The 17163-nt window shown below is 40.9% G+C and overlaps 1 long non-coding RNA gene across 4 annotated transcripts; it reads left to right on the forward strand.

Annotated features, from left to right (window-relative positions):
• Window positions 1-7069: 7069 nt before the first annotated feature.
• On the forward strand, window positions 7070-14420 carry LOC145428987 (uncharacterized). Of its 4 annotated transcripts, none has more exons than XR_013909351.1 (7): window positions 7070-7531; window positions 8266-8326; window positions 9917-10098; window positions 10197-11317; window positions 11569-11677; window positions 11783-11904; window positions 13807-14420. It is a non-coding gene; the product is annotated as an uncharacterized LOC145428987 (long non-coding RNA). The 4 variants fall into 4 exon arrangements; XR_013909352.1 differs by lacking the exon at window positions 8266-8326 and having other exon boundaries at window positions 7075-7531; window positions 10197-10613; window positions 11156-11317; window positions 13807-14418; XR_013909353.1 differs by lacking the exon at window positions 8266-8326 and having other exon boundaries at window positions 7071-7531; window positions 10225-11317.
• Window positions 14421-17163: the final 2743 nt, after the last annotated feature.

The raw sequence follows: 17163 nt of genomic DNA on the forward strand, positions 1-17163 counted from the left end.
AGCTACAAAACCTGTTTTCCCAGCACGGGAACCTTGAGTTCTATAAGATAAAGCCATAAACATGTGTATCCGAGTCTTCTATCAAAAGTTACAGCTATTTCTATGAAGTTGTACAAAAACGCTTTCTTTCGCCAAGACAGTGCATTTCTCACTGTTACATGCATTTGAATGGGGAACTCGACCGAAACAAAGTATAGGTTTTCATTATGTGAATAACTTGGAAATCTTAGCTCAAACAGCTGCAAAACCTGTTTTCCCAGCACGGAGACCTTGAGTTCTATAAGATAAGGCCATAAACATGTTTGTCTGAGTCTTCTATCAAAAGTTACAGCTATTTCTATGAAGTTGTACAAAAACGCTTTCTTTCGCCAAGACAGTGCGTTTCTCACTGTTACATGCATTTGAATGGGGAACTCGACCGAAACAAAGTATAGGTTTTCATTATGTGAATAACTTGGAAATCTTAGCTCAAACAGCTGCAAAACCTGTTTTCCCAGCACGGAGACCTTGAGTTCTATAAGATAAAGCCATAAACATGTTTGTCTGAGTCTTCTATCAAAAGTTACAGCTATTTCTATGAAGTTGTACAAAAACGCTTTCTTTCGCCAAGACAGTGCGTTTCTCACTGTTACATGCATTTGAATGGGGAACTCGACCGAAACAAAGTATAGGTTTTCATTATGTGAATAACTTGGAAATCTTAGCTCAAACAGCTGCAAAACCTGTTTTCCCAGCACGGAGACCTTGAGTTCTATAAGATAAGGCCATAAACATGTTTGTCTGAGTCTTCTATCAAAAGTTACAGCTATTTCTATGAAGTTGTACAAAAACGCTTTCTTTCGCCAAGACAGTGCATTTCTCACTGTTACATGCATTTGAATGGGGAACTCGACCGAAACAAAGTATAGGTTTTCATTATGTGAATAACTTGGAAATCTTAGCTCAAACAGCTACAAAACCTGTTTTCCCAGCACGGGAACCTTGAGTTCTATAAGATAAAGCCATAAACATGTGTATCCGAGTCTTCTATCAAAAGTTACAGCTATTTCTATGAAGTTGTACAAAAACGCTTTCTTTCGCCAAGACAGTGCATTTCTCACTGTTACATGCATTTGAATGGGGAACTCGACCGAAACAAAGTATAGGTTTTCATTATGTGAATAACTTGGAAATCTTAGCTCAAACAGCTACAAAACCTGTTTTCCCAGCACGGGAACCTTGAGTTCTATAAGATAAAGCCATAAACATGTGTATCCGAGTCTTCTATCAAAAGTTACAGCTATTTCTATGAAGTTGTACAAAAACGCTTTCTTTCGCCAAGACAGTGCATTTCTCACTGTTACATGCATTTGAATGGGGAACTCGACCAAAACAAAGTATAGGTTTTCATTATGTGAATAACTTGGAAATCTTAGCTCAAACAGCTGCAAAACCTGTTTTCCCAGCACGGAGACCTTGAGTTCTATAAGATAAGGCCATAAACATGTTTGTCTGAGTCTTCTATCAAAAGTTACAGCTATTTCTATGAAGTTGTACAAAAACGCTTTCTTTCGCCAAGACAGTGCGTTTCTCACTGTTACATGCATTTGAATGGGGAACTCGACCGAAACAAAGTATAGGTTTTCATTATGTGAATAACTTGGAAATCTTAGCTCAAACAGCTGCAAAACCTGTTTTCCCAGCACGGAGACCTTGAGTTCTATAAGATAAGGCCATAAACATGTTTGTCTGAGTCTTCTATCAAAAGTTACAGCTATTTCTATGAAGTTGTACAAAAACGCTTTCTTTCGCCAAGACAGTGCGTTTCTCACTGTTACATGCATTTGAATGGGGAACTCGACCGAAACAAAGTATAGGTTTTCATTATGTGAATAACTTGGAAATCTTAGCTCAAACAGCTGCAAAACCTGTTTTCCCAGCACGGAGACCTTGAGTTCTATAAGATAAGGCCATAAACATGTTTGTCTGAGTCTTCTATCAAAAGTTACAGCTATTTCTATGAAGTTGTACAAAAACGCTTTCTTTCGCCAAGACAGTGCGCTTCTCACTGTTACATGCATTTGAATGGGGAACTCGACCGAAACAAAGTATAGGTTTTCATTATGTGAATAACTTGGAAATCTTGGCTCAAACAGCTACAAAACCTGTTTTCCCAGCACGGGAACCTTGAGTTCTATAAGATAAAGCCATAAACATGTGTATCCGAGTCTTCTATCAAAAGTTACAGCTATTTCTATGAAGTTGTACAAAAACGCTTTCTTTCGCCAAGACAGTGCATTTCTCACTGTTACATGCATTTGAATGGGGAACTCGACCGAAACAAAGTATAGGTTTTCATTATGTGAATAACTTGGAAATCTTAGCTCAAACAGCTACAAAACCTGTTTTCCCAGCACGGAGACCTTGAGTTCTATAAGATAAAGCCATAAACATGTTTGTCTGAGTCTTCTATCAAAAGTTACAGCTATTTATATGAAGTTGTACAAAAACGCTTTCTTTCGCCAAGACAGTGCGTTTCTCACTGTTACATGCATTTGAATGGGGAACTCGACCGAAACAAAGTATAGGTTTTCATTATGTGAATAACTTGGAAATCTTAGCTCAAACAGCTACAAAACCTGTTTTCCCAGCACGGAGACCTTGAGTTCTATAAGATAAAGCCATAAACATGTTTGTCTGAGTCTTCTATCAAAAGTTTCAGCTATTTCTATGAAGTTGTACAAAAACGCTTTCTTTCGCCAAGACAGTGCGTTTCTCACTGTTACATGCATTTGAATGGGGAACTCGACCGAAACAAAGTATAGGTTTTCATTATGTGAATAACTTGGAAATCTTAGCTCAAACAGCTACAAAACCTGTTTTCCCAGCACGGGAACCTTGAGTTCTATAAGATAAAGCCATAAACATGTTTGTCTGAGTCTTCTATCAAAGGTTTCAGCTATTTCTATGAAGTTGTACAAAAACGCTTTCTTTCGCCAAGACAGTGCGTTTCTCACTGTTACATGCATTTGAATGGGGAACTCGACCGAAACAAAGTATAGGTTTTCATTATGTGAATAACTTGGAAATCTTAGCTCAAACAGCTGCAAAACCTGTTTTCCCAGCACGGAGACCTTGAGTTCTATAAGATAAGGCCATAAACATGTTTGTCTGTCTTCTATCAAAAGTTACAGCTATTTCTATGAAGTTGTACAAAAACGCTTTCTTTGGCCAAGACAGTGCGTTTCTCACTGTTACATGCATTTGAATGGGGAACTCGACCGAAACAAAGTATAGGTTTTCATTATGTGAATAACTTGGAAATCTTAGCTCAAACAGCTACAAAACCTGTTTTCCCAGCACGGAGACCTTGAGTTCTATAAGATAAAGCCATAAACATGTTTGTCTGAGTCTTCTATCAAAAGTTACAGCTATTTCTATGAAGTTGTACAAAAACGCTTTCTTTCGCCAAGACAGTGCGTTTCTCACTGTTACATGCATTTGAATGGGGAACTCGACCGAAACAAAGTATAGGTTTTCATTATGTGAATAACTTGGAAATCTTAGCTCAAACAGCTGCAAAACCTGTTTTCCCAGCACGGAGACCTTGAGTTCTATAAGATAAAGCCATAAACATGTGTATCCGAGTCTTCTATCAAAAGTTACAGCTATTTCTATGAAGTTGTACAAAAACGCTTTCTTTCGCCAAGACAGTGCGTTTCTCACTGTTACATGCATTTGAATGGGGAACTCGACCGAAACAAAGTATAGGTTTTCATTATGTGAATAACTTGGAAATCTTAGCTCAAACAGCTACAAAACCTGTTTTCCCAGCACGGGAACCTTGAGTTCTATAAGATAAAGCCATAAACATGTGTATCCGAGTCTTCTATCAAAAGTTACAGCTATTTCTATGAAGTTGTACAAAAACGCTTTCTTTCGCCAAGACAGTGCGTTTCTCACTGTTACATGCATTTGAATGGGGAACTCGACCGAAACAAAGTATAGGTTTTCATTATGTGAATAACTTGGAAATCTTAGCTCAAACAGCTGCAAAACCTGTTTTCCCAGCACGGAGACCTTGAGTTCTATAATATAAGGCCATAAACATGTTTGTCTGAGTCTTCTATCAAAAGTTACAGCTATTTCTATGAAGTTGTACAAAAACGCTTTCTTTCGCCAAGACAGTGCGTTTCTCACTGTTACATGCATTTGAATGGGGAACTCGACCGAAACAAAGTATAGGTTTTCATTATGTGAATAACTTGGAAATCTTAGCTCAAACAGCTGCAAAACCTGTTTTCCCAGCACGGGAACCTTGAGTTCTATAAGATAAAGCCATAAACATGTTTGTCTGAGTCTTCTATCAAAAGTTACAGCTATTTCTATGAAGTTGTACAAAAACGCTTTCTTTCGCCAAGACAGTGCGTTTCTCACTGTTACATGCATTTGAATGGGGAACTCGACCGAAACAAAGTATACGTTTTCATTATGTGAATAACTTGGAAATCTTAGCTCAAACAGCTGCAAAACCTGTTTGCCCAGCACGGGAACCTTGAGTTCTATAAGATAAAGCCATAAACATGTGTATCCGAGTCTTCTATCAAAAGTTACAGCTATTTATATGAAGTTGTACAAAAACGCTTTCTTTCGCCAAGACAGTGCGTTTCTCACTGTTACATGCATTTGAATGGGGAACTCGACCGAAACAAAGTATAAGTTTTCATTATGTGAATAACTTGGAAATCTTAGCTCAAACAGCTGCAAAACCTGTTTGCCCAGCACGGAGACCTTGAGTTCTATAATATAAGGCCATAAACATGTTTGTCTGAGTCTTCTATCAAAAGTTACAGCTATTTCTATGAAGTTGTACAAAAACGTTTTCTTTCGCCAAGACAGTGCGTTTCTCACTGTTACATGCATTTGAATGGGGAACTCGAGCGAAACAAAGTATAGATTTTCATTATGTGAATAACTTGGAAATCTTAGCTCAAACAGCTGCAAAACCTGTTTGCCCAGCACGGGAACCTTGAGTTCTATAAGATAAAGCCATAAACATGTGTATCCGAGTCTTCTATCAAAAGTTACAGCTATTTATATGAAGTTGTACAAAAACGCTTTCTTTCGCCAAGACAGTGCGTTTCTCACTGTTACATGCATTTGAATGGGGAACTCGACCGAAACAAAGTATAGGTTTTCATTATGTGAATAACTTGGAAATCTTAGCTCAAACAGCTGCAAAACCTGTTTGCCCAGCACGGGGATATTGAACTTCATATAAATAGCTGTAACTTTTGATAGAAGACTCAGACACATTATGAATAGAATTATTATTATTATTATATTATTATGAATAGAATTCAATATCCCCGTGCTGGGCAAACGGGTTTTGCAGCTATTTGAGCTAAGATTTTCAAGTTATTCACATAATGAAAACCTATAATTTGTTTCGGGCGAGTTCCCCATTCAAATGCATGTAACGGTGAGAAACGCACTGTCTTGGCGAAAGAAAGCGTTTTTGTACAACTTCATATAAATCGCTGTAACTTCTGATAGAAGATTCAGACTCACATATTTATGGCTTTATCTTATTGAATTCATTATCCCCTTGCTGGGCAAACAGGTTTTGCAGCTGTTTGAGCTAAGATTTTCAAGTTATTCACATAATGAAAACCTATACTTTGTTTCGGGCGAGTTCCCCATTCAAATGCATGTAATCGTCAGAAACGCACTGTCTTGGCGAAATAAAGCGTTTTTGCACAACTTCATATAAATCGGTGTAACCTTTGATAGAAGATTCAGATATACGTATTCATGGCTTTATCTCATAGAATTCAATATCCCCGTGCTGGGAAAACAGGTTTTGCAGCTGTTTGAGCTAAGATTTTCAAGTTATTCACATAATGAAAACCTATACTTTGCGTATGGCGAGAACTCCATTCAAATGCATGTAATAGCGAGAAACGCACTAACGTGGTGAAATAAAGCGTTTTTTCATAAACTTCATAGATTCTTCCTGCCTGTGGGCGTCAAACTAGACCCCCCCCCCCTCCTTTCTGTAACTATCAAAACTATCATAGTCTAAACGGTCAACAATTTGCAAATAGATGACTTATAATTGTGCTTACCTGGTCCAGATGATCCACAGCCCCTTTGGATTTGTTATAATCCAGGATGATGTGGGGCTTTCTCTTCCCAGAGTCCTGGACTTGTAGCTCACGGTGCCTGGTGCCCAATAAGACAACATTTTTTCTTTGCTTGGGGATTGTAGGAAACCACAGCCTTATCCCCCCTGTAGCGACCTGGACGGGAGAGACGATTATCGAATCTTACAGCCCGATTAATTTGCTCAAATCTTTTTTTTTTGACATGGTAGCAGGAAATAGAAGAGCCCTGTCTCCCGATCCCACAGGCTTGTTGTTGTTTCATGTGAGACCAGTACAGGCCAGTTGCAGGCTTACAAGCCCCATGTAAGCCTGCAACTCCTCCTCATCTATGTCCTTCCAGTCTTTTACCTACCTGTTGCCCTGCAGGTTGGTGAAATGCAGGATTAGCTGCATAATGTCCTCTGCAAAAAAAAGATGGAAAGTGCTCACAGGGCTGCTACAAATTGCATAATGGTCCTCGGGTTAAAATGGGAGGAGGAAAAAATGGCAGGACCTCTTCATGTGTGGGTTGCCACATGATTTTTCCATTTTTAGATCTCCACTGGCCATCCTCCAGTCTTGTCTCTTCATCCTGCTCTTCGTCGTCCTCCTCCTCACATGAGCTGCAAAGCTCCTCGGTGCCTGGCAAAAATTCTTCTTCGCTGTCAGAAGTATCTCCACTGCTTGTGGTATCGTTTTCACTTTCTGAAGAGTGCAAAACCGCAGCAACAGCCTCCTCTAAACTGAGTGCACGCTTCATTGTGTCTGTGCAGAAATGAGCACTCAGACCAGGCTGTAAAGTATTCTCATAGACTTCAAAGGCGCACCTGAATAAACATGCTATAGCATATCCAATAAGAGAGAGGAGGCACACTCTTGATCAAGAAAAAACATAAACGCACGCCTTTGATCCCCCCCCCCCCTCTCTCTTCTCTCTCTCTCTCTCTCTCTCTCTCTCTCTCTCTCTCTCTCTCACACACACACACACACACACACACACACACACACACACACACACACACACACACACACACACACACACACACACACCATTTTATGGTGGTTAGCTGTTTTATTGTCATGCATTTTACAGGGTAAGATAACCATGTCCTGCATTCAAAACCACTGAAAATGTCTATGGTGGTGCTGTGCCTAATATTGTGCTGGTGTATGCTGGGTAATGGCACAGCTAGCGACTGGGTGACTTTATTCACCCGCTTCGGCTGTTATCAGTCCATACAATGGGCGTTATTAGCACAAATCAGTCCCATAGATATGGACAATCTCCTGCTAGATTGTTCAGAAGGTTGTTATCATCCATCCAGATGGAGGATCACTAACAGGAGCGTGGGAAGACTCCAGAATTCACTCTGGCTGGAATCCGGTGGATACAGCAGTGTTTACAGGTAAGACCGTTTAAACGGACAGCATTTATAGAATGACTATTAAAAGTCAGCGAGTGTCAATAATGTTAATGTGGTTATGTTAGTAATACACCGAGTGCTAATATAACAGCTTTAAGATGCATTTGTAGATGTTATTACGTGTTTTACCGTCTTTATGGTGCTAGCTTAAAGTTACGGTGTAAACGTTAGCTTATATTAGAGTAAAGCTGTTACTGTTTAAACGACGTTTGCACAGAAATATTAGCTTCTGTCATGACAGATGTCATTACTAGTTAATAAAGTTTCCATTAAAGTGTTTAATCGCAGCCACAGATTGACAGCAAATATCTCGATTAGCTTCAGTGCATCTGTAATAAATATGTGCAAGTTTCAGTGCTTCGTTTAAACTGTATGATACTTATACTGACCCAGGGTCAGTGTAAAATACAATCCTAGCTGTGTGAATAAAGCCTGGCTCCTTTAATCCTGCATGGCAAACCTCAGGATGCAGGCTATTATTACTCTTTCCTGCTGGCACACCTGTCACACCTGAGAGTCAGCTAGAAACGTACAGTGACGTTGACATCATGCAAAGACTGCCAGACTCTGTAATACTGCAAATGATCAGTGACTCAAGTTAACACTAAACTTTAAACAGTACCTCTGTGTCTCTGTGTGCTGAACATTTAGGATTGAGTCAGGCTGCATCAGCTGAAGCTGTTATTTGTATATATCAGTATTTTTTTTTAATTCAGGTGTGGGGAAAATACGTAAGACTACAGTGAAGCGATGTACCAGATTAATCCCTGGCCAAAGGTATCGTACTTAAATCACACTACTGATCCAGCCACATCAGCCTTTTGTGAGGTCTGTTTAAAGTAGACTTTCCTGAGAGGTGGACTGTGAGCACAGAAACACGTTCATACATACAGCTGCAGCAAACTTACATTAATTTTAAATAGATTTGTTACTCTGATGTCTGTCTCTGTCATGGTCCTGGGTCGTTGACCCAGCGTTTTGTGTTTTGTGATTATTTTCCTCTGTTCTAGTTATTCTGTGTCCTCCCCCCTTGTGTCCGGTTAGGGTTCTAGATTTCCTGTTTTGTTCTGAAAGTCTGTGTCTGTTGTCATTGTGTTCAGCCTGTCTCCTCCGGTCCTCATGTGTATTGGGTTCAGCTGTTCGTCCCTCCTGTGTGTGATTACCTTGTGTGTGTGTATATTTAGTGGGTGTCGGTCTGTGTTCATTGTCAGCTCATCTGCGTTCATCTGTGTATCTCTGTGTTTCTTGGTATCCTGTTCCTTAGTCTGCGTCTCTCTGCTCTGCTCTCTGTTTTGTTAAGATTTCAGGTTTGCTCTTTAGTTTCTCCCAGTTTAGGTTTCCGTTAGTAATCTCTCACGATTCGCTGCCTGTTTCTGCCACTGCCACCTTGCAAATAAACGTCACTCGAATCATCAGTCACTGCCGCATTTTGGGTCCTCCTTTTCCTCCACACCACACGGCTCACTCCGCCAGCCGTGACAGTCTCTGTGTTAGTCCTCTGACAGACTGGTGACCTGTCCAGGTGTGCTCTACCTATGACTACTGGGACAGGCTCTAGCCTCTGTAATAGAATTTTTCTGATATTTTCATTTAAAGTATTTAAGTGCTTATGCATATGCTTAGTTGTGACACTGTTATAGAGTGTTCAGTGAAAGTTTCTAAAACTAGATGAACTTACTTCAGCGTCAGCAGTTTGAGAAAACAACTCCCTTTACAGGTGCTGATAAGGCCAAGGGTACAAAACAGCTTAACCATTGATCCGTTAGGTTTCATAGCGAGACACGTGAAGTGTGGTAGGATCAGTTTGTAACTTCCTCCCTCTTCCTTGGAATGCATAAAGGAGGAGGAGCACAACGTCTGTGGCAGCGCTGACATGACTGAACTGTAATGTTTGATGTGTGTTGGCGCAGTAATAAATAGCTTGATCACAGCTCTTTCTGTGTTGCAGACTTTATTTTAAAAATTCCACGACCCCCCCCCCCCCCCCCCCCCCCCCCCACCCTCCCACTGTGAACATGAATTGAATATTCAGGAGACATTTGTTTAAATAGTTCTACAAATCTGAGCTGTTGGTGTGTCCTTGGATTGTGTGGTAATAATATTAGAGCTAGTAATCTTTCTTACTGAATCTCTACTATGAGTCATGTTACCTGAGATTAATTCTATGTTTACCTGTCAGCCTGGACGAATGTGCTGTGTGAAGGAAATTAAATTAAATCAGGTCTGAACTGCGTACATTTGAGGAACCTGTTCATATTTAATTGAAATATGAACCAGTGTTTTTTTTTTGATTGCTGATTCCAAGATAGTCTTTGTGGAAATCGTGTTTGGCTTTTTGTTATTTTAATTCTCTTTTCTGTTTTCCAGAACAGTTCTCCACAGTCGCTGTCCATATGGGTCAGTGGGACCAAGAAGCACTCTGCTAATGTGTGGACTCTGACCAGCAACATCCAGCAGGACCCAGACAGCGTTTTCTATCTCCCAGCTGGAGGTTTTTGTTTGTCAGTGACTGGAGAGTCAGATTTTTGTTGAGCTTCACACTTGCAGAGGTAAGTCAGTTTGCAGAGATCCCTCCTACCCTGGCTTTTATGTGCTGGATTTCTTATCTGAAACAGTAATATTTCAGTGACTGCTGCTTATACCACAGGTTAATACACTCTACTGATCCCTGATAGGAGATCCAACAAAGAAGCCTGGTGGATGTTTGTTTACAGTCTGATGATGGGACATCATGCTCTGCATCTTTAAAGTTTGTCTCTTGATTATTATTCATACCCAGTAATGTGAAGTATGCTCATATCTACTATAACTGAACCAACCTGGTGCTCTTCATTTATGGAGGCTGTTGAGTCTGAATGTTGGATATTGTGTATCTCGTGTTCTCTGGGCTTTGTTGTCCTCAGTCTTTTTGCAGGATCAGAAAGCAAAACCAGGAGGCGCGTAAATGTTTCTTCTCCATGATGTTTCTTCAAATGTTTCTTCTGGATGATGATATGACCGTGAAACGGGATGCCACCTTTGGTCTTGTGATGAAGCAAAGCTCAGGAAGAAGTGTGATTAAATGGTACCAACATGTTGAGAAGGATGTACAGGGGCACCTGCAGCCAAATCCAAGCTTCAGCTTAGTTGTAGTTGCAGAATGCTATAGGACTGAGACAGCTGAGGCATCAAATGTTTGATTAAACGGAAGAAAAAGAGAATTTTTTTCCCTATAATTATCACTTCTTAAAATCTGTAGCAACTTCAAGTCTGTCAGCATGCTGAGCATGCTCAGAATGTGACAATATATTTTTGTTCAATATTTAATTTCTTTCAGTTGCAATTGTTAAATGAAAAAAATATATATTCTTATAATTAAGCAAACTAATTTATCAAAAAAATATATATACATATGTCTGTATTAGTTTTAATTAATTAATTTGACACCTGTATTGAAAATACCATATTGTATTCATATAGAATCAGTATGGTATCATTGTTTGTCTGCTCACTGATTGTTGAAACTAAGAGCTAGTTTGATCTGTTTAGATCTAAAGTATCCAAAGTTGAGCTCTGATGTTTCTTCACCCCTGTGTGTGTGATATGTGATTTCCTACATGCTGGCAGAGCAGAGCGGCAATTTGTGCTCACAGATGGTGACAGTGTGGAGAGACGGTGGTGTTTCCTCAGAAGAACCAGCAGAGTCACAAAGGACACCAGTCCATCTCACCACCTTGACTCACTGACTGATGCTCGTCTGCACTGCACAGAGGAAATCAACTGACCGAGGTTTGTCCAGTGACGTGTTATGAATGTATATTTGTTTTATGCTTACAGATATGTTTTTCTTGACAGAGGCTCTGCAGAGGTTAGACAAAGCAGAGAAAATATGTGCTTTACATTTTACTGTGATTTATTGAGATATTTGTTGCCTGATGTTCAGCAGGAATGGAGAAATAGAATCAAAGGGAGATGTTTTTGATGTTTTTGTAATGATGTAAGTAAATCTTCAATATTATTTATTTGCTTGGTTATATTAGGAGTGTTTCTGAGTGAGGGGGAGAGGAGTCATCATCCAGGTAAAGTGACGTGGATCAGTGGATACACTTGTCTCCCCTTTAAAGGAGACGATCCAAGTCATCCTTAAATGTTAGTGCTTTCAAATACACAAACATTTTTAAAGGACAAAAATGAACATCCAACTTTGACTGTAATACAAAATAAATCTTTGCATGTGTGTTTTCAAACTCTCAGATGGGCAGGATATCAGTCTTGGACTGTCTAACCTGCCGGAGCAGCATTGAATGACCACCGCACATGAGCATGTTCCTGCAACATTCAGCATCTGATCCTTCATCTGTGTGCTGCTGCTTTTGGTAAGTGAGTTACCCAACTCCAGTAACTCTAAACACATGCCATCCATTTCTAACGGCCTGGTTACTTCCTGTCAGTTACTTTATTTTATTTTTTATTTTTTTTATTTTTATTTTTTTGCCTGTCCCGTTTGGCTCTTTTGCCATCAGAATTATTGTCTAAAGGCAAAGAAAGATGCCCAACGGATTTACTTTACCAAATTGACCATCCCAGCCTTGCCATAATGGTCCATTTGATTCACCTTTTATTGTTTATTTTATTTTCAATTACTGAATACGGGACAGACTTGACTGGGGGAAAGAAGGGGAGAAAGAAAGAGGGAAAGAGAAACAGCTGAGAAGAGGGACGGGGGAGAAGGGCAAAAGACAAAAACCAACAGAATGGGCAGGGAAAAAAGAAAATGCATATATCGATCACCTGGGATCACCTGTTGAGAAAGAAAAAAGAAAACAAGCAGAAGAGAACAAGAGTAATAGAATAAACAACATCACAATGATATATGGGAATATGACAGTAAATACTAAATATTAAACATTATTGTGCAGCACATAAGATCAACAGAACACAGTGTGCTTTGAGGTAGGAGCCAAAAAGGGTGTAGTTTGTGGGTGTGATCACCCGTGTGTACACCTGTGAGCATGGACACGCTTGCTTTTTTAAAAGGTTCCTTCATGTAATGATCTGCTAGAGGGTGTGGGGGGGCCACAGCCCCGTCCTCCAGGGCATGAAGCAGGTATGGAGGAGATCAAAACTCCAGACATCCAGAGGCCCCCAGAACACAAGAGACCAAGGAAGACCAACAGAGGGGCAGCCGCACCACTGTCCCAGAAAGAGCTGAGGAGAGTCCCAGATGAGGGCTCACTCAGCAGCCGCGGAGCAGAAGCCAGTGGGAGTTGCAGTGACGCGCCCGTGAGCTCCGCCGGCTCCAGCCAGCTGTGCCTGAGTGACCGAGCCCCAGGCCGAGAGGCCGGGGGCACCCCACCTCCGAAGTGGCCCGAGCGAGCCCCAGGCTCCAGGCCCCGATAAGCGGCCGCCAAGGAGTGAGCCGGTGTGTACCCGGATGCCCATCCCCAGACATAAAGAACCACCAACGCACCGATGTCTGAGGGAGTCCGCCACTGGCAGGGGGAGTGGTGGGGGGAGATAGACCTCCAAACCTTGGAGGGCCTGAGATGTCCCCAGAGAGGTGGCGTCTGATACCCAACCTGACATGTAGACACAGACATACAGGCACACACAGATACAAACATCCATTCCCACCCTCATGCTCTCATATGCACTTACTCAACCAACGTGGAGACAGACATAAAGAGACGCTGTACACACGATCACACTCCCCAAGCGTACTCTACGAATCGGGTCTAGGTACCCTTGCCCCTGGAGGGGGGAACTGCACCTAGACCCAGGTGGTGTTACCCTTTTCCCTGCGGTGGGGAGAGGCAGACCGCCCCGACTCCACAGCAGCAAGGAGGCCCCACACTCCAGACCGCAGCCGGACGGCCAACTCCTCCTCCTAGCCCCCCGCTCCAACAAGCCGCAGAGAATGGGGGTGAGAGAAGACTCCAAACCTCCCTCCACCCGCTCATTGTAGTGTTGATACATGTGTGTTCTAAGGTGCATTTAAAACCCAGGAGGGCATGGAGCTACCTGCCAGAGAGCAGCAGGTAAGCGCATGGTCCCTCCTGCTAGCCCTCAATGTCTACGTGTATTTAAAATTGAGAGGTGGGCAACGACGCCAGGGGTGAGGTGTACACCGTGATGGTAACTTGGATTCCGTGCATCGTGCCCACCCCCAAGATCCTATATGTATTTGTAATGAGAGTGTGAGTACCTGTCAGTTACTTTAGAAACCATGTGGTCACCTGACCTAACACTGTTTCTTCCTCTTCCCCTTAATGTTCAAGTGTCAAATGTCAAACAGCTGGAGAAGAAACTACACCAGTGTACTGGGATGTTTCAGCAACACGTGCCAGATGCTGTTCCTTCATGGTGACATCACCAGAGACAGTCCCGCCCACCTCAGGACCCATTGATTATGATGATTATAATGATGACAGCGAGCAGAACTAAGACTGTAAAAATCCACGACCAGAATGTTTAGATGCTTTCTAATTATTAATGAATACTGAGAGCCTCTTTCTGTGTTTTGTCTGTTTTGGGTTTTTACCTCATTTGTTACTAACAAAGTTCACCAAACTCACACAGTTTACATTCTGCGTCAAGGTTTAATTTCTTAGAAATCATAGTTTTTCTCCTTTTCTCTTTTTCTCTTTTGTAATTGATGACAATTACAAAAGTCACTGCGCTGCAGTGAATATACTGCGCTGCTTCCTTTTATTGCGTCACACATTGCTTTAAGTTTTTCAGTGTCCAGTTATTTTTTACTGCTGTTTGAATTCTCTGAATGTTTGACCCTGTAGACAGTTTGATGGACTGCTTGTCTTCCTGTTTGTTACCGCCGCCTGTTTTTGACTAAAGATTTGGATTTCTGACTTTAACACAGACTCTTCGTGTCCTCCCTTTGTGTCCTCTTCCTCTGTGAATGTGTTGCATGTGTCACAGATTCCTTTTATTAACTCACCACTGTCCGCAGTGTTGGGAAATCCATACCAGGCTGGAACGAGTCAAGGTAGGTGAGCATCCACGAGAAGACACAGCAGATGCATCCTACTAATACTGACAGGACCAGGAGACTCCAGAAACCGAGCATCTTCTCTTCAGTGCCATCCTCTCCTGTCACCCTCTCTGCCCGCAGCTCTTTGAGTATGGGGTAGATAAGAAACCCTTATTACTAATTTGTATTATAATTCAATTTTCATGAAATATTCATATTCAGTATCGATCCTTTTATATTATAACCACGTATCCACCCAGGCTCATGGTGGGGCAGGGCTCTGTCCTGGGATGCTTGAGTACAAGGTAATGTACACCCTTGGCCAGGTATCCAGTCTGTCAGAATTGTTTTCAATATTTGGTTCAAAAACATGAGTGACAACAAAAATCCAACTAGGATTCTTGCATATGATGAATGGTCTGTCTTTGACTGTATTGTCCAGCTGATCATTCATGACATAACACGGCAACAATGTAAAAAATTAAACAGCAACAGTCTAAATGTAAAGTGCATTCTAAAGTCCTCTTCAATAAATTGTATGCAAAGAGTCATTCAGGTCACTACAGAACCCATAGTATTCATCATTAAATCTCTGGTTGCTTCATTTTTCTATCCTATATCAGACAAAGAAAGAAAGGAACAGCAACAAAACTCCAAACCCAGATTGTAGCTGTTTTTTTCCCCTTCCTGCTAACTGTACACTTTTTTACCTAACCTAACTTTAAAGGATAGGTTAGGTAAAGTTGCATTCTCATGGTGAGGCAAAGTGCTTTGTGTGTGTGTGTGCGTGTCATGAACGGCTATAAAAGGCCTATAATTAAAGATCAAAGCGGGGTTTGAGTTCGAGTTACGGCAGACTGTCACTACTTGTAAATGGAACGCAGCCTTCCTACGGCGGACAGCTAATAACAGGAATCGGACGCGGTCCAGCCAAGTCCACAGCAACCACCATAGCAACCGCCTAGCATGACCTTAAAAACATATTGTTTTATATTGATATATATTTGCCTTCTGTTGACCATCACCTCAGGTTCACCATTACAGTTTCAGCATACAGATGCACACATTCAAAAACTCATGTCTCAGAAATAAGCACAGCTGTTCATGTTTGTCATTAGAGTTTTATTTGTAAGAAAATTATGAACTTCATATTGTGTATCAAATAAAAGAACATTTCACAACTCTGAGTCAACAGAAACAGGTAACAGAAATGTCTCTAATGTAGACATGTACAGTGTAGTGTAAGCATTAAAAGATCATACAGGAAACACTAACATTTATGTGAAACTAATTGTAATAAAAAATGAGCAGGTGCTTTATAGATTTAAAAGAAAGAATCTGAAAACAACACTTTTTTGGTCTAAGTGATCAAAGTAGAAAACAGAACTGATGTTCAAAAACAAACCGTAGCTGCACTAATATTACACATCTCGATCGTTGTAGTGAACAGACATGTTGCTTTTAAAACCACATGCAGTGTGTGACCATGACTGTTCACTGAGACCATGAATGCCACTTCGCTGAACATTCTTCTTCTTCTTCTTCTTCTTCTTCTTCTTCTTCTTCTTGCCATTAAATTGGAAGCAGAAGGAGCACGAGCTGATTTGATCTACTGAAAGGAAGAACATCTGAGCTGAAACCAGTCAGCTGAAATCATTAAGACAGGAACAAATTCAATGCAGTGTCTCAAGTGGCTTAGCCTGTTACAACTGTTGATACAAGCTAACTATGGTTAACACACTGTGTCAGGGAATTCCAGTGTGGGAACTAGTGGCTTTACATTTGTAGTCATTTAACTTTCATCCATTCATTCATTTAATTCAGGAGGAAGAAATGCCAGGTTGGTACAGGGATTTGGTCCCAATGCTGTCTTTAACTAAATGACTTGGTTCAGTTTATGGCTGGGCTGTATGTGGGGTTATATCATGTTATTTGGGCAGGAGTTCCTGTCCCCTGTTAGACTTAGAAAGTTTCTCCATAAGTAGAGTTTCTGACTCTTCTAGCACATCTGTGGCTGACAGCTTTTTGGTGGCTCTTTTTACCCTACACTGGTTGTGAGTGTGCAAATAGCCCCACTAGTTCTTTTGGGTTGCAGTTAACTAGGGAGGAAGGGGTGGGTATGCCATGATTAGATGAATAACAATTATATGGGATACATAAATTTCATAATGCATGCATATATCTCTATCAATTAAACCTGGCCTGAGGGCTGCCATTTTTTACATTCAGTTATTTCTCTTAGAAATGTTGGAACTAAATAATGAATGTGTTACAGTTAAAGTGAAACACTGGTCAGTGTAAATGGCTCATTGGGACACAGAAACCTTTAAATTAAACCTGATATCTAGTGTCAAACAATATCAAAGCTGTAAAAGATGTTTACAGTCAGAATTTATAAAACTATGATTGTAAATAAATTTTTTTCTCTTTGTGCTGAATATCAACACTGTGATTTCTTAGACTGTAAGCTTTACTTTAGCACAACCAGTTGTAGAAGCCGTCACTCCAAATGTCTTTTGATAACAAGAAAAAAATACCTTTTCAGTACACGGCCTGAAGTTCTTCTCCGACATCTTCTGCCATCAGCTTTGTCTGCTGGTTTGAAGACAATAAACCACAAAAAAGATGATTTAGTCACTTTGTCTGT

This window comes from Astatotilapia calliptera, chromosome 5 (assembly GCF_964374335.1).
Source record: "Astatotilapia calliptera chromosome 5, fAstCal68.1, whole genome shotgun sequence".
In the NCBI taxonomy this organism is placed as follows: domain Eukaryota; kingdom Metazoa; phylum Chordata; class Actinopteri; order Cichliformes; family Cichlidae; genus Astatotilapia; species Astatotilapia calliptera.